Genomic DNA, 19,210 nt, shown 5'->3' with positions numbered 1-19,210 from the left:
GATATCTATCATAAGAGGACTTGAGTACAGGAGCAAATAACTCTTGTTTCAGTTATATAGAACTTTGGTGAGACTGCACGTGAAGTATTCTGTGTAGTTCTGGATCTGTTGCCCAAGAAAGGATATACTTAGTATACAGGAAATTCAGTGAATGGTCACAAGAATGATTTCTAGGAAAGTGAGACTGTTCATTGAGAAAGATTGAATAAAATGGGCCTGTATTGTCTGGAATTTAAAAGAATAAGTGACTGTCTCATTGAAGCCTACATAAATATTAATATGAGACAGAATAGATGCAGAACAGATATTTCCCCTGGTTGTGGAGTTTAGAGGCTGAGGACACAATCTCAGAATAAAAATCATCATTTAGGACTGAGACAAGGATGAATTTCTTCATCTGAAGATAGTGAATCTTTTGTAAGTAGTGGACAATCAATCATTACATAAGTTGAAGAAAGAGATTTTACTGATTTCTAATTACAAATAGGCATACGAGGATGGGATGGAAATATAGCATTTAAGTAGGTGATCAGCCAAGATTTAAAATGGCGGAGCAGTCTCAAGGAACTGAATAGCTCAGCACTCTTTCCAGGATAGTTAGGAATGGGCAATATATTCTGGCCTACCCATGAAGTCCATACCCCCGAATGAATTATATTAAAAGGCCTATTCCTGCTCGTGTCTTCTTAAGACAGATCTACTATAGTGGGTTAGAAGCCAAAACTGTAGAAAATTTTACAACTTCCAATACCTATTTCTCTATCCTCCACTCTACTAACAAAGTGAGAAACAAACAACAGGACTCTGAAAGAGCAGGGGTCAGATCACAGAAAGCCCAAAAATATAGCTGAGACTTCAGAGGTAAACAAAATACTTAAATGAGACTGAGGGCAGGTTAGAACGATGCAGGGATGGCCTCAGAATGATTTAAAGTGGAGCACTGAAAATGACAATAGGAGAAAACAGAAGAAATTCAGAAACAGTGCCAAGAACTAAAGGAATAAAATTGGATAAAGTAAAAAATGGAAAGAAAAGCAAAGTGAGCAGATATAAAACAAGCTGATTATAATTGAGAGAGGCTGGGTAACAGCGAAGAAAGAAGCTGGTAAACCTTTTTGAGTTTATTCTTTTTGTCTTGAATTATCACACTGTGACTTGATTGATAAGGTTTAGATTGAATTACTGTACCGTAATGCTGTAATCCAATTAAAACTTATGATCAATATTATCATTCAGGCTGTGAATGTTAATGTATTGGTTCATTTACTCACACTTCCATTATATAGCCAAATAAGTTCTGAATAGGGTGTTCCACTGTCACACCTCTTCACTACTAAAAAACAGTCAAAATGATGTCATCAAAGCTCACTCAACTGCCTCCTAAGGGGTGGTGTGAACATGACAAAACAGAAAAATACCACACAAAAAAATTTGTGTAGGTCGCTGCCCCCACAAGAAGCCTACACCACTTTTGCGAGGGATAAAACTGCAAACCATATAGCTATCTAAATAAGATAATAAAATGTGAGGCTGGATGAACACAGCAGGCCAAGCAGCATCTCAGGAGCACAAAAGCTGACGTTTCGGGCTTAGACCCTTCAATCAGAGAGCAAATCTATCTAGCTATCTAAATGTCAATGTAAGTTTAAAATCAAAAACAATGGTAAAGAAATAAATTTTAACTATTTCTATAGAAAACAGGCCTTTATAAAGATTTAATGTTTTTAAATCTAGCAAGAACTTTATTATATATGTCTGTTTTTCCCAGAAAATATGACATTTACCTATGATGATCACACCATGCTAATTCTGCTGGTTAAGTCAACATCAATCCTATACTGAAACCAATAGAAATGAGTAAGAATTTGTATGAAAATGTCTAAGTAATGTTATGGACCAGACCAAACACCCTCAAAATATATGAAGAAGATAGCCTAACCCCAATTTCATCTGACTTTTAAAGGCAAGTTTAAGACATTGTGTTCTGGAGACAATTCAATTGGCCAAACTAATAGCCTTGATGCAAAACACACTTCTTTCTTACACTGTAAATAAAATACTGACATAGGTATTTTCCTGGCAGTTTAAAAATATATAATAAAGTCTTGCACAATAAAAAAATTAGTTTAAATGTAACTTTATTGAAATACTTAACAAGATAATATTTATGTTAACCACCACTGATTAGCTGTTCCAGGATGGTAACATCCCACAAATATACCCGTGGCAAAGGCAAATTCAGTAAAATACATTATCTCACATGTAATTTTCCAGTCCAACAGGCAAGAACATCAAGAAAAAAACACTGACTAAGAGAGAGACAGAGAGAGAGAGACAACACTCAAGCATTTTGCTGTAGTAGGGAGAGATGTAAAGTAGCTTCCAAACCCTAACAATTACTGAAAGCTAAAGCTAAATTCTTGGCTGTGTGGGAGCTTGACCCAACCCCATTGTGCTGCTTCCAGAACATAGAACATAGAACAGTACAGCACAGAACAGGCCCACCAGCCCACGATGTTGTGCCGACCATTGATCCTCATGTATGCACCCTCAAATTTCTGTGACCATATGCATGTCCAGCAGTCTCTTAAATGTCCCCAATGACCTTGCTTCCACAACAGCTGCTGGCAACTCATTCCATGCTCTCACAACTCTCTGTGTAAAGAATCCGCCTCTGACATCCCCTCTATACTTTCCTCCAACCTGCTTAAAACTATGACCCCTCGTGTTAGCCATTTCTGCCCTGGAAAATAGTCTCTGGCTATCAACTCTATCTATGCCTCTCATTATCTTGTATACCTCAATTAGGCCCCCTCTCCTCCTATTCTCCAATGAAAAAGTCCGAGCTCAGTCAACCTCTCTTCATAAGACAAGCCCTCCAGTCCAGGCAGCATCCTGGTAAACCTCCTCTGAAACCTCTCCAAAGCATCTACATCCTTCCTATAACAGAGCACCCAGAACTGGACGCTGTATTCCAAGTGCGGTCTAACTAAAGTTTTATAGAGCTGCAACAAGATCTCACAACTCTTAAACTCAATCACCCTGCTAATGAAAGCCAAAACACCATATGCTTTCTTTACAACCCTGTCCACTTGGCTGGCCATTTTAAGGGATCTTTGTATCTGCACACCAAGATCCCTCTGTTCCTCCACACTGCCAAGAATCCTATCCTTAATCCTGTACTCAGCTTTCAAGTTCGACCTTCCAAAATGCATCACCTCGCATTTATCCAGGTTGAACTCCATCTGCCACCTTTCAGCCCATCTCTGCATCCTGTCAATGTCCCGCTGCAGCCTACGACAGCACTCTATACTGTCAACGACACCTCCAACCTTCGTGTCATCTGCAAACTTGCTGACCCATCCTTCAATCCCCTCATCCAAGTCATTAATAAAAATTACAAACAGTAGAGGCCCAAGGACAGAGCCCTGTGGAACCCCACTCACCACTGACTTCCAGGCAGAATATTTTCCTTCTACTACCACTCACTGTCTTCTGTTGGCCAGCCAATTGTGTATCCAGACAGCTAAGTTCCCCTGCATCCCATTCCTCCTGACCTTCTGAATGAGCCTACCATCGGGAACCTTATCAAATGCCTTGCTGAAGTCCATATACACCACATCCACAGCTCACCCCTCATCAACCTTTCTAGTCACATCCTCAAAGAACACAATAAGGTTTGTGAGGCATGACCTGCCCCTCACAAAGCCGTGTTGACTGCATTTAATCAAGCCATGCTCTTCCAGATGGTCATAAATCCTATCCCTCAGAATCCTTTCTAACACCTTGCAGATGACAGACGTGAGACTTACTGGTCTGTAATTGCTGGGGATTTCCCTATTTCCTTTCTCTCTCCAGTCTTCAGGTACGACTCCAGTGGAGAGCGAGGATGCAAAGATCTTCGCAAGTGGTGAAGCAATTGCATTTCTCGTTTTCCAAAGCAGCCGAGGACAAATCTGGTCCGGGCCTGGCGACTTGTCAATCTTAATGTTTGACAAAATTTTCAGCACATCAGCTTCCTCTATCTCTATCCATTCCAGCATGCACACCTGCTCTTCAAAGGTTTCATTCACTACAAAGTTCGTTTCTTTCGTAAAGACAGAAGCAAAAAACTCATTTACGGCTTCCCCTACCTCCTCAGACTCCACACACAAGTTCCCTATGCTATCCCTGATCGGCCCTACTCTTTCTTTGACCATTCTCTTATTCCTCACATAAGTGTAAAATGCCTTTGTGTTCTCCCTAATCCGTTCTGCCAAGCCTTTCTCGTGCCCCCTCCTGGCTCTCCTCAGACCATTTTTGAGCTCCTTCCTTACCTGCCTGTAATCCTCTAGAGCTGAGCTTGACCCTAGCTTCCTCCACCTTATGTAAGCTACCTTCTTCCTTTTGACAAGAAGCTCCACCGCTCTCATCATCCAAGGTTCCTTTATCTTACCCCTTCTTGCCTGTCTCAGAGGGACATATTTATTCATCACTCCCAACAACTGTTCCTTAAACAGTCTCCACATGTCTATAGTGCCTTTACCATGGAACAATTGCTCCCAGTCCGTGCTTCCTAACTCATGTCTAATCGCATCATAGTTTCCTCTTCCCCAATTAAATATCCTCCCATTTTGCCTAATCCTCTCCTTCTCCATAGCTATGTAGAATGTGAGGCAGTTATGGTCACTATCACCAAAATGCTCTCCCACCACAAGATCTGATACCTGCCCTGGCTCGTTTCCGAGCACCAAGTCTAGAATGGCCTCTCCCCTCATCGGCCTGTCAACGTACTGAGTTAGGAAACCCTCCTGAACACACCTTACAAAAACAGCTCCATTCAAATCTTCTGCTCGAAGGAGGTTCCAATCAATATTGGGAAAGTTAAAGTCACCCATTTCAACAGCCCTACTACGTCCACACTTTTCCAAAATCTGCCAACCTATGCTTTCTTCAATCTCCCTGATGCTATTGGGGGGCCTGTAGTAAACCCCTAACGAGGTGACTACTCCCTTGCTGTTCCTAATTTCCACCCATACTGACTCAGTAGGCAGATCTTCCTCGACAATGGAAGCTTCTGTAGCTGTGATACCCTCTCTGATTAGTAGTGCTACACCCCCTCCTCTTTTTCCCCCTTCCCTATTCTTTTTAAATGCTCTAAACCCTGGAACATCCAGCAACCATTCCTGCCCCTGAGAAACCCATGTCTCTGTTATGGCCACAACATGATAGCACCAGGTACTGATCCGTGCTCTAAGTTCATCACTTTTATTCCTGATACTCCTTGTGTTAAAGCAAACACACTTTAACTGATCCCTTGATTCCTTCCCAGGAAAATCCTTCCCATTAGCTGGTCTACCTCTTGCTATTGCCACACCTGCATCAACTCTCACCTCCGGTATACAGCTCCGGTTCCCACCCCCCTGCCATACTAGTTTAAACCCTCTCGAACTACTCGAGCAAACCTTCCACCCAGGACATTGGTCCCCTTCCAGTTCAGATGCAACCCGTCCTTCCTGTAAAGGTTCACCTTCCCCAGAAGGCATCCCAATTATCTACATATCTGAAGCCCTCCCTCCTACACCAGCTGCGCAGCCACGTGTTAAGCTGCGCCCGCTCCCTGTTCCTCGCCTCGCTATCTCGTGGCACCGGTAGTAAACTAGAGAACACTACTCTGTTCGTCCTGCTTTGCAGCTTCCATCCTAACTCCCTGAAATCACTTTTTATATCCTCAATCCTTTTTCTGGCTAAATCATTAGTGCCAATATGTAACACGATTTCTGGCTGTTCGCCCTCCCCTTTTAGAACCTTATACACCCGATCGGAGACGTCCCGGACCCTGGCACCAGGGAGGCAACATACCTTCCGGGAATCCCGATCCTGACCACAAAATCTCCTGTTGATTCCCCTAACTATCGAGTCCCCTACCACGAGTACTTTTCTATTCTGCCCCCTTCCCTTCTTTGCCACAGTGTCAGTCTCAGTGCCAGAGAACTGACTACTATGGCTTTCCTCTGGTAGATCATCCCCCCCAGCAGTATCCAAAACGGTATACTTATTGCTGAGGGGAATGCCCACAGGGGATCTCTGCACTGTCTGTCTGTCCCCTCTCCTCCCCCTAACTGTAACCCATCTATCCTTGTCCTGAGCCTTAGGAGTGACCAACTCCCGGTAACTCCTCTCAATTACCCCCTCTCCCTCCCGAATGATCCGTAGTTCATCCAGCTCCAGCTCCATTTCCCTAACACGGTTTTCAAGGAGCTGTAGCTGGGTGCACTTCCCGCAGATGTAGCCAGCGGAGACGTGTGCCATGTCTCCCACCTGCCACATTCTGCAGGAGGAGCAAACAACTGCCCTAGCATCCATACCCCACTTATCTGAACACCCACTCAGTACTAAAGTAGAAAGCTTAGTTCAAGTTGCTATAAAATTAGTAACAAATTTATATTCAATAGACAAAGTTTAGAATAAACCTTACCTTATTAACTAGGTTAGAGGAGGAGGGCGGGTGGGAGACACTACAGTTGTAGAGTCTCGGGTTTAGCCGCCTTGCTGATATATATGGTCACTGCTTCTGTTTTTTTTAAAAAAGTTACATTGGTGGACTCAGAGCAGGCAGCTAGGTTCCAAAGTTACAACACTTGCTTTAAAAGAAACACAATCAAACAAATCCTTCTTAAAGGCACATCTTGTAACTGTGGTGTAATGACGGTAGTTGTCAGAATTCATACTGAGAGATCAATAAGCTATAGTGTTACTTCATTGTTGAGTTATTGTTCATTATGAAACAAAGAGATATCTATTTTATCAATTTCAGTTGGATCCCTATCCAGGACCCAGAGGCAAGAAGTCAGTATTGCAACCGTCACATTTCTACCGGAGGTACGATATGAATGAATTACAGAAACTGAAATGTGTCCTGGTAAAAGCCAAATCTTTCACATTAAGGAGTCTCAAGTTACATTTTCAAAATTCTTTCTTTCTTTTTGACAGATAACACTGATAAAGCAATGATAATCCATTATTTTTCTAATATCCTACGTATTGAGATATACTACTACTACAACTATAGTTGTGATGTCTCCCTCTCTCAGTGTTTGTCTCCTGTATTCTTCTTAATTTGGATAAGATGGAGTAGGAGGGGTCAGAATTGTGGAAGGTTGAAGAAATCATTGACTCCATCTATACTTTTTAAACATAATCAAAGACCCCTCCCATCCCAGTTACAATTTCTTCCAATCTCTTCCATTGAGCAGAAGATACAAAAACATAAACACACATATTAATAGATTCAAGAACAGTTTCTTCCCCAGTATGATTCGACTTCTGAATGAACAGAAACTATGATAGAGAACTTGAAGAAATGATACTGGGAACAGATATACATTGATCTCACTCTTTGTGTACTTTCTCTGCAGCTGTTACATTGTAACCACTGTCTGTTCCTTTACTCTAATGCTCTTTGAGCTGCCTGTACTGAATGTAAAACAAAACTTCCACTGTACCTAGATATATGTGACAATAACAAATCAAATCAGAATCAATGGATAGAAATGGAGAGATGAATACAGAAATTCCAGATTGAGATCATTGTGTTGACCTTCAGACAACAGAATGGTATCCTATAAATCATATTGTTACTTTGACATATTCCGAGATATGCCATGTGACTCAGAATTTCTCATTTAGGATTTGTTTAGAACTGGAAAGAAACTGATTTGAGCAGGATTTGATAATGGACAGAATGGAATCAATAATTCATGTGTTTCAGAACTTTATAGTATAAATGTAATGTAATTGTTTCTGGGCTAACAATGTGTGTGAAGCAAAATATATTGTTATTTTAAAATAAAAGTACACACCAGAACTGGAGATACTGATTATAGATGGGTAGGGCTGATCCAAGTCACTCCTCGTGGATTACAATGAGTTGGATTAAACAGAAATTTAAAAGCCAATGATCAGGATTCTAGCTCTGTTCGCTTGAAAAAGACAAAAGAGAGGGATGTTAACCTGCCAGTCACTAATTCCATATCCAAGAAAATCGGCACTGCCAGTTTGCAGCCTGGTGGGTCCTTGTACACTGTTTTGGCTTTCTTTTAACATAAATGGGTCCTCAGCACTCCTAATCATGTTTAGATACACAAATCAAAACTTACATCTGTTGTAGACCCTAATTACAATTGATACAGTAACTAAGCAAAGTCTTGAAACATACCTAGGACATTCCAATTCTCCAGATATCTGGGTCTAACTGGCCTTTAAAGGAAATAAAAATTAAAAACTTGTACAGAACAGTTTTCCTCATCAGGGAAGACGAGGTGTGCTTATCTGATCTGCTACACAATACCAGCTTCCAAGCCGATCAAGCCTAACAAGTTGTGCAATTACATGCTGTAACTTATATAATCAGACAGCAAAGTATCAGCACATTTCAGTGCTTAACTATTTATCTGAGGATGAAATCACTTGTACAAAAATTAGTATAAAACAGAAACTCTATCATAGAGAACTTGAAGGAACAATGGGAACAGATATATGCAGGGTAAAGAAAAGACTCGACTTTCAACTGGATAACTGAGGTTCACATCAGCTCCTGACATTAGTGACTGCAAGTTAAATTGAAAATAAAAGTATTGAGTTTATTGTTCCAGGAAATTGTTGTAAAACTACTTGCACAAAAACCTATTTTACCAAGATTCTGTTTTTGTAATATTTTGATTTTTACAAAATACCAGATTGTTGAGGTCACTGCATGATGGTGAGGATTGGGTCATCTAACAGTTTTCTCTCCTTCCACCTACTCTGACTGTCAAACGTGGGTTGGCTGCTTCAGTTAGTAGAAAACACGCTATTACTCAGACTCCTCAGCTGGTGTTAATATGTACGTATGGGCTTTTTGGTTTACTTTTCGAATCATACAGATTGCCTGAAACTACTGCTGATAGTTGAAATTCAGTTTCAAATTGTCTGGCTGACCAGTATGTGCTTTAGCAGTAACTAACACTGAGGCTAATTTTGAAGGGGAACGTATGTAACCAGAAGACAAGTGAAACTTGCTTTAAAATTAATAGAAATGAGTAAGCATTACTAAACACAGAGCTTACAAATAAACACTACAGTTACTGTAATCCAAGGATAATCAGTCTTTTACTGAATGTAGTAGTCAGTTCAAAACAATGCAGACTCAATGGGCTAAATGCCTAATTCTGTTCCTATATCTTGTGGTCATATGTGAGTTGTGAGATATTCTTTTGATGACTAGTCACCATATTCCTGCAGCTCACCACCTTTACTACAACAACTATGTCTAACTTATCAGGTTTCTGTCCTTTTTATCTTTAATATGCTTCTCATAGCATGCCATTTCCAGTGTACATTAGCAGATCGTTACTGGGGAGACCACCCTGCACAAAGCATCAGCACCACTGACCCATGCATAACCAGCACTTCATTATCACAGGCCAACCCAGCACAACGCATCAACACTGCAGAAGCAGTAGCATTCATTGCATTTAAGCATTATCAATTTGTGCTTTTGCAATTCCAAGTCATACAAGTCATGGGCCAAATGCTGAATTGTGATTAGATTATAGGTGACTGTTCTGACTGGTATGAATGTGATGGGCTGAAGGGCCTTTTCTGTGCTGTAGATCTCTGTGACCCTATGACATAAGGCCATCTATCCAACCATGACATCACCATTACAGGTCCATCCAGCATGAAGAATCACCACATAGGTTCACCCATAACCAACACATGAGCACAACAGTCTCATCCGTAAGCAGCATATCACCACCACAGGCCCACCAATAACTAGCATGTTACCATCCCTGTATGAGTTGGCACCAGCACATCATGACCAGAAGACCATCTTCTACAAGTCTATCATCTCTATGGGACCACCTGCCACAGAATATCATGATTCTTGGTGTCCTTCACAATAGACTGCTGTGGATTTGACCGAAATACTGTTGTCAGAGGTAAAAGAGGTGGGCACATCACATTACTGACAGAGGAAGACATCACTGCAGTAGTGAGGGAAGATGTCCCAGAAGGATCTTCAAATGAGGCCATCTGGGTAGAGCATAAAAAGAAGAAAGGGGCAATTACTTTGTTGGGATTATACTACAGTCAGAGCCAGACAAAGTAGTTAGATATGTATGCAAATCATAAAGATGTGAGAGAAACAGTAATAATTGTAGGTGACTTCAACTTCGCTAAGATTAACTGGGTTCACCTCGTGTGAAAGGATTAGATGGGTGGAACTTTTCAAGTGCATCCAGGAAAGCTTTCTGTGCCAGTACATAGATAGTCCTACTACAGGTGGGGCAGTGCTAGACCTAATCCTAGGGAATGAAACTAGTCAAGCGGTTCAAGTTTCAGTGGGCAAGCATTTTGGGGATAGTTATCATAATTCTGTATGTTTCTGTCATTATGAAAAGGGATAAGAATAGTACAAAAGTTAAGTATCTAAACTGGGGGAAGACTGATTTTAATACCTTTGCAAAAGATCTGCCAAACATAGACTGAGAGTAGTTACTTGCAGCTAACTCTACATTTCGAAATTGGGAATCTTTTTTAAAAGTAATCTGCAGAAAACGATTTAGAAAGATTTATAAGAGTTACCAAGACTTGAAGGTTTGAGTTATAAGAAGAGGTTGGGTAAGCTGGGACTTATTTTCCCTGGAGGGCAGGACGATGAAAGGTGACCTTACAGTGGTTTATAAAATCACGAGAGGCGTAGATAAGGTGACTAACCAAAGTCTTTTCCCTAGGGTGAAGGAGTCAAAAACTAGGGGGCATAGACTTAAGGTGAGAGATTGGAAAGTTTTAAAAGGGCTCTGAGTGACAACTTTTTCACAAAGATTGTGGTTTGCACGTGGAATGAATTGTCAGAGGAAGTGGTGGAGGCAGGTATAATTACAACATTTAAAAGACATTTGGACAGGTATGGATAGAAAATGTTTAGAGGAATTTGGGCCAAATGCAGGCACATGGGACTAGTTCAATTTAGGAAACCTGATCGGCATGGACGAGTTGGGCCAAGTAGACTGTTCCTCTACTGTATATCACTATGACTCTAGTATAGTGAGAATTCAGGGCCAGAGTGTTCCTCTATGAACGAAGAACAGAAGCAGCAAGTCCAGGGAACCCTGGATGTCAAGGGATAAAGAATTTAATAAAGAAAAGGAAGGAAGGAAATGTCACATACAGCACATTAAAAACCATGGAGGCATTTCAAAAGTAAAGAGAGTTAGGAGGTTGCTTAGAAAGGAAATTTGGAGGGCAAAGAAGGGCCACAGAATATTTTTGGCAAATGGGAACAAGGAAAACTACAAGACTTTAACCAGTATACTAAGACTTATTAGAGACAAAAGGGGCAACCTGTGCATGGAGCCAATGAACATGGGTGAGGTCTTGAATGAATACTTTTCTTCTGTTCACAAAGGAGAAAGACAAAATCAAAATCAAAAGACAATATCGATTGGGATGGTGAGAACATATAGAATTAATAAGAAGGAGGTATTAGAAGTTTTAGTGGGCATACAGTGGGCATGAGTCCCCAGGACCTGATGAGTTGTATCCAAGGCTGTGATGGGAGGCAAGGGAGGCGATTGTTGAGATTCGATAGAGATATTTAGTATTTCACTGGCCACAGGTGAAGTGCCAAATGACTGGAGAATAGAGAACATGTTTCCTTCTTTCAAGAAGGTCAGCAAGGATAAGTCAGGTAATTACGGACCAGTTAGTCTGATGTCAGTGGTAGGGAAATTATTGGAAAAAATTCTGAGAGACGGAATTAACTAATACCTGGAAAGGCAGGATTAATCAGCAATAGTCATGGGTTTGTTAAAGGGTAGATCCCGTCTGTGTAATTTAATTGAGTGTTTTGAAAAGATAACTAGATATATTGGTGAGGGTAGTGTAGTTGATATGGTTTACCTGGACTTCAGTAAGGCCTTTGATAAGGTCCCAGATAGAAGGCTGGTCCAAAAGGTAAGATGCCACTGGATCCAATGCAAGTTGGCAAATTGGATTCAAAATTAGCTTGCAAATAAAAGGCAAAGTGGAATGGTGGAGGGTTGTTTTTGTGATTGGAAGCCTGTGACCAGCAGTTACTACAGAGATCAGTGCTGGTACCCTTGCCATATGTTATGTGCTTTAACGACTTAGATCATAAGACCATAAGACGATGGATCAGAATCAGACCATTCTGCCCATCAAATCTGCTCTGCCATTCAATCGAGGCTGATATGTTTAGCAACTGCATTCTTCTCCATTCTCCACATAACCCTTGATCCCCTTACCAACTAAGAATCTATCTATCTCTGTCTTAAATACACTCAATGACCTGACCTCCACAGTCCTCTGCTGCAATGATTTCAATACATTAACCTTCCTGTGACTGAAGAAATTTCTCCTCATCTCAGTTCTAAAGGGTTGTCCCTTCATTCTGAGGCTGTGACCTTGGGTCCTGGTCTTTCATACCAGTGGGATAATCATCTCCACATCCACTCTATTCAGGCCTCTCGGTGTTCTGTACATTCTAATCAGATTTCCGCACTCCCCCCACACACCCACCAAATCCTTCTAAACTCCAGCAAGTAAAGAACCAGAATCCTCAGCTGCTCCTAATATGACGAGCCCTTCATTCCCAGGATCATTCTTGCAAACCTCCTTGCGACCTCCTCTATCACCACTATAGACCAGCAAACATTGCATTAGATTAGATTAGATTCCCTACACTGTGGAAACAGGCCCTTCGGCCCAACAAGTCCAACCGCCTCTTGGAGCATCCCACCCAGACCCATCCCCCGAGAACCCACACAACCCTGAACACTACGGGCAATTTAGCATGGCCAATCCACCTAACCTGCACATCTTTGGACTGTGGGAGGAAACCGAAGCACCCAGAGGAAACCCATGCAGACACAGGGAGAATATGTAAACTCCACACAGACAGTTGCCCGAGGCTGGAATCGAACCCGGGACCCCGGTGCTGTGAGGCTGCAGCGCTAACCACTAACCATGCTGCCCTCATTAGTGGTGGTCACTTGTTGGAGCGGATTCTGAAGAACAGCATTTGGAAAGTCAAGGACTGACTAGGTATAGTCAACCTGGTTTTGTGCATGGGAAATCGTGTCTCACTTATTTGATTGAGTTTTTTGAAGAGGTGACAGAGAAGATTGATGAAGGCAGATCATGAGACATTGTTTATATGGACTTCAGCAAAGCATTCAACAGGGTCCTGCATGGTAGACTGGTTAGGAAGGTTAGATCACATAGAATCAGTGGGAGCTAGCTAATTGGCTATAAAATTAGCTTAAAGGTAGGAGACGGAGGGTGGTGGTAGAGGGTTGCTTTTAGGGCTGCAATTCTATGATCAGCAGTGTGCCACAAGGATTAGTGCAGGGTCCACTGCTTTTTGTTATTTTATATAAATGATTTAGATGTGAATATAGAAAGTATAGTTAGTAAATTTGCAGATGATACCAAAATAGGTGGTGGACAGTGAAGATGATTATTTCAGAGTAGAACAGAAACCTGATTAGATGCGCCACTGAGCCGAAGAGTTTGATTTAAGTAAGTCTGAGGTGTTGCATTTTGTTAAGGCAAACCAGGTTCCTGTGGAGTGTTGCCGAACAAAGAGACCCCGGGATGCAGGTGTAAAATTTCTTGAAAGTGGAGTCACAAGTAGATAGTTGGGGAAGAAGACATTTGGCATATTTGCCTTCATTGGTCAGAACACTGAGTATAAGATTCAGGATGTCATGTCACTATACAGGACATTGGTGAGGCCACTTTTAGAAAATTGTATACAATGCCGGCCATCCTTCTATAGGAAAGTTGTTGTTAAACCTGAGAGGGTGCAGAAAAGGTTTACAAGGATGTTGCCGAGACTGGAAGGTTTCAGTTACAGAGAGAAGCTGAATAGGCTGGTGCTTTTTTCCCTGGAGCATTGGAGGCTGAGTGGTGACCTTATAGATGTTTATAAAATCATGAGGGGTATGGATAGGGTGAATATCCAAGGTCCTTTTCCTAGGCTGAGGGAAACTAAAACTAGAGGGCACAGTTTTAAGGTTAGAGGGGAAAGATTTTTAAAGCACCTGAGGGATAATGTTTTCATGCACAGGGTGATGGGTGTATGGAACAAGCTGCCAGAGGAAATAGTGGAGGCAGGTTCAATTACAACATTTAACTGGCATCTGGATGGGTATACAAATAAAAAGGGTTTACAGTGATATGGGCCAAATACTGGAAAATGGAGCTAGGTCAGATTGGAATGATGATTGCCATGGACAAGTTGGGCTGAAGGGTCAATTTACATAATGCTTGACTCTATGTGGGGCCCAAAACTGTACACAATATTTCAAACATCATCTGGCCAGAGCCTTATGCAGCCTCAGCAGTACATTTTTGCTCTTGTATTCTAGTCCTCTTGATGCAATTGATGCAAAGTAGCTATTTAGTTCCTCCGCTATTTCTTTGTTTTCCATTACTACTGCTCCAGCCTCCTTTCCCAGCAGTCCGATGTACACCCTTGTCTCTCTTTCACATTTTAGATATCTAAAAATAACTTACAATCTTCCTTTATATTAGTAACCAGCTTACTCTCATGCTTAACAAGGTGTAGAGTTGGATGAACACAGCAGGCCAAGCAGCATCAGAGGAACAGGAAAGCTGACGTTTCGGGCCTAGACCCTTCTTCAGAAAACATCTTTTCTTGAAGCAAAACTCCCATTTATAGAGTCATAGTGTCAGAGTCATACTGCCTGGAAACAGACCCTTCAGTCCAACCAGTCCATGCCGACCATAATCTCAAACTAAACTAGTCCCAGATAACAAGGTGTAGAGCTGGATGAACACAGCAGGCCAAGCAGCATCAGAGGAGCAGGAAGGCTGATGTTTTGGGCCTAGACCCTTCCTCAGAAAATCTTCAGAAAAGCGTCAGCCTTCCTGCTCCTCTGATGCTGCTAGGCCTGCTGTGTTCATCCAGCTCTACACCTTGTTATCTTGGATTCTCCAGTATCTACAGTTCCTACTATCTCTAAAGTTGTCCTATCTGCCTGGTCCTGGCCCATATCCATCTAAACCTTTCCTATTCATATATCCACCCAAATGTCTTTTAAATGTTGTAATTGTACTTGTATCCACCACTTCATCAGGAAGTTCATTTCACATGAAAATCACCCTCTGTGTAAAAAAATTGCCATCAACTGTATATATACTCCTCATTATTTTATAAATTTCTATCAGGTCACCTCTCAATTTCGTATGCTCCAGTGAAAAAGGTCCCAGTCTATCCAGCCTTTCATTACAACTCAAAACCTTCCATACCCAGCAACAACCTGGTAAATCTCTTCTCAACCCTCTCTGCTGTTTCCCCATTGATTTGCCATTGCTATGTGGTTCAGGGGCTGTGAAGATTCCATTCATAAGTGATGTTTAAGATTCTGATCTTCAATCAAAACAGTAAACTACAAGAGAAGTCAAATTTTTAATAAATATTCAAAGTTCTCCTTGAAGTCCCATGACAGGTGACAATTCATCGAGATTCTAGATATTCCTCCCCTCAAACAAGGAATGTAATGTAATGGAACAGAAAAATAAGAGAGGTGGAGAAGTTCTTTAGAAAAATCAGGAATGAATGCTGTATTGTATTCTAGTCCCTCATATTTCTAACTGAAGCAAAGGATCAATATCTGTGAATTATCATCAGACACATATATCAATGAGGTCACAAAATGCACATCCACTAGGAAATGTCATTTGGACTGGCCACTGGCTAACTGTATTGTCACTTTCACGTAAATAGTTGTATGTCAGAAATTTTTAGTCAGAATGAAACTGAACTTTCTCTATGTATGTCAGAATTTGGGGAGTGGTAGCAATTGTTGGTCAGCCAAGGAACCTCTTGTAAATCTTATCAACTAATGTTTTCCACTCTAGTCTGGAGTTCCATACGTAGTTTATTAATGCCTCTCAGCTTCCCTTCATCAAATCCATTCAGTTTATTTCTTGAATATTCATTGAGACATGCAGTAACATGGAATAATCATTTCAGTCTTCTATGCCTTCAAATTAAACAAACACAGATAATGCTGCACATCAGGCCCTTCAAGTTTCCCTCCCATACACGTACCATTCAAACATGGAAGTATCTGCTAATCCTTCACTGATGCTGGATTAAAATTCTAAATCTTCCTCCATAACAGAATTATCAGTATACCTACACAGAATGCAGCAGTTCAAGATGATAACTGACTGCACATCACCTTCTCAAAGAAAAGTAAGGATGGTGAAGAAATGCTTACCTTGCCAAAGTTGCTGTGATCCCATAAACAAATAAAACAAATATATATTCTTTCACAGGATGTGGGCATCGTTGACTGGTCAGGCAATTGTTGCTCATCCCTCACTTGAGAAAGCTGGAAATCCCTTCTAATTTTGATTTTGTTAAATCAACTAAAATACTTTTAAACATAAAATGTTGACCTGACATTAAAAGTTCTCATTTGGTGAATATAATGTATTGGATTAAAAGTTTACAATTTAATGTTCCCAGTGAAGACCTTCTTCCAAGGCATTTTGATGCTGTCTTATTCTCTCAATTTGTCTCAGTGATTCAAAAAAGGCAAGTATTAAACTACATTGCTTGTACTTTCCTACACATTTAAAGAAGTAAACCATTGAAGCACTAAAACTACCATTTTGGAGCAACCTACCACATTAGAGATAGGATCCTACTTTTGGATGACATGGGGAAAAATTGCTCCACTCAAAGTCTTTTGAATCTCTGAAATTCTCTGTCCCAGAACAGTCTCCATCACTGAATTCATTTAGGTTGCAATAGACAGATTTGGCCTCTCAGGGATTTAATGTCAGACATATAAACAACCTATCCTGACTTTAGGGGTGCTTTTGTGTGATTAGCACCTTAATGCTGGGCAGCTTGAAGTTTCTCTGGCTTCATAAATGACTGACACAATTACTATCAAATCCAACCAGATGCCTGAAATTCAGATAAAGTATTGCATGAGGCCATGAAATGCTTAAATTCAGACAGCTTTTTGGAAAATGCAGTTGGAAAATGAATAAATCTATTGTTTACACTTCAGAAGAGAATGATTTTTTCAACTAATTGTTCAAGAAGCAACCTTCCTACACAGTAGTTGTCCCAGCTTGTGTGAAAAAGTGTTAATAATTCTGATTATCAAGCAGCAATGGCCCAGTGGTATTATCACTAGACTATTAATCCAGAAACTCAGCAAATGTTCTGGCGACCTGGATTCAAGTTCCACTATGGTAGATGATGGGAATTTTAATTTAATAAAAATATCTGGAATTAGGAATCGAGTAATGACTCTGCAACCATTGTCAATTGTCAGAAAACCCCATGAGATTTACTAATGCCCTCCAAGTAAGGAAATCTGCAATCCTCATGTAGTCTGGCCTACATTTGACTCCAGAACAATGGCAATGTGGTTGACTCTCAACTGCCCTCTGAACTGGCCTAGCAAGCCACTAAATTGTATCAATTGCTACAAAGTCTCTGCAAAGAAATGAAACTGGCTGGGGCACTTGGCATCAACATAGGCACACATGGACTGTGGCGGTTCAAGAAAGCAGCTCACCACACTTTCCCAAATGCAGCTAGGGATGGACAATAAATGGTCAGCCAGTGAAGCCCATGTCTCACAAGTGAATAAAAAATGGTCACCTTCACCCTTGCTGGTGGAATGCAGGAGTGTGGCAGGCAATCCACTTTCCAAAACCTTTTTACAGGCTCTAGCCCTGCATCTTCCTTTCTAGTTTTCTAAGAAATTTCCCATAAGTTATAATGGTTTACAATTATTATTATCAACAATGAATTAGGAATTGAAACTGGGATCCTTGTTAATTACCAACTAATCATAAGACAAGCATACTCTGCCAATGTGGTATACTGCATCCACTGTACCCGGTGCGGCTTTCTCTACATTGGGGAAACCAAGCGGAGGCTTGGGGACCGCTTTGCAGAACACCTCCGCTCAGTTCGCAACAAACAACTGCACCTCCCAGTCGCAAACCATTTCCACTCCCCCTCCCATTCTCTTGATGACATGTCCATCATGGGCCTCCTGCACTGCCACAATGATGCCACCCGAAGGTTGCAGGAACAGCAACTCATATTCCGCCTGGGAACCCTGCAGCCATATGGTATCAATGTGGACTTCACCAGTTTCAAAATCTCCCCTTCCCCCACTGCATCCCTAAACCAGCCCAGTTCATCCCCTCCCCCCACTGCACCACACAACCAGCCCAGCTCTTCCCCCCCACCCACTGCATCCCAAAACCAGTCCAACCTGTCTCTGCCTCCCTAACCGGTTCTTCCTCTCACCCATCCCTTCCTCCCACCCCAAGCCGCACCTCCAGCTACCTACTAACCTCATCCCACCTCCTTGACCTGTCCGTCTTCCCTGGACTGACCTATCCCCTCCCTACCTCCCCACCCACACCTTCTCCACCTATCTTCTTTACTCTCCATCTTCGGTCCGCCTCCCCCTCTCTCCCTATTTATTCCAGTTCCCTCTCCCCATCCCCCTCTCTGATGAAGGGTCTAGGCCCGAAACGTCAGCTTTTGTGCTCCTGAGATGCTGCTTGGCCTGCTGTGTTCATCCAGCCTCACATTTTATTATCTTGGAATCTCCAGCATCTGCAGTTCCCATTATCTCTCATACATTAAATGGGGAAGGAAGTGTTGCCGCAACAGAATTTACCTTCTGTCTATGTTGAAAAATTGAAGACAGATGGCAGAGGTGAAGAAAAGAGGAAAATCCAAACAGCAGTAATATCTGTTGAGGGGGATTTCATTGATAGGGAATTGAAACTTAAGTTTCTTAGTAATCAGTCATATTATTTCCCAGCAATTAATTGTTGATCATTTTGAGTAAACACAAGAAAACATTCTTCTGTGTGTATTTGTATATAAATATATCAGGGGCCCCAAGCTTGTCTATGGTTGCCTGCATTTTGTGAGGTAAGCTACAAAAAAAAAACAGATTGACGTTGTGAGAAATAGTCACGCTACAAGGCCATTTCAAACTGTCTTCTCAGCTTAGGGCCCGGAAGACAAGTTAGGTGAGTGCTAGAGTTCTCTGAATTTCACCATGATTGTTCCAATACCACAACTCACAAGTATCCATTATCCATGAAACCTACTGCAGGCAAATACTACCAGTCTAGA

At 41.5% G+C, this 19,210-nt stretch overlaps 1 protein-coding gene across 1 annotated transcript in view; it reads left to right on the top strand.

The window, feature by feature from the left end:
• Nucleotides 1-19,210, top strand: part of tagapb (T cell activation RhoGTPase activating protein b) — a 143,755-nt gene that overhangs the window by 110,602 nt on the left and 13,943 nt on the right. Inside the window, exon 3 of the mRNA XM_048536008.1 lies at nt 6,797-6,861. The gene's annotated coding sequence lies outside the window, so the exon portion shown is untranslated. The remainder of the gene's footprint in view (nt 1-6,796; nt 6,862-19,210) is intronic.

The sequence above is a fragment of the Stegostoma tigrinum genome, chromosome 9 (genome assembly GCF_030684315.1).
Source record: "Stegostoma tigrinum isolate sSteTig4 chromosome 9, sSteTig4.hap1, whole genome shotgun sequence".
Taxonomy (NCBI): Eukaryota; Metazoa; Chordata; class Chondrichthyes; order Orectolobiformes; family Stegostomatidae; genus Stegostoma; species Stegostoma tigrinum.
This window is presented reverse-complemented; position numbering and strand designations above follow the sequence as displayed.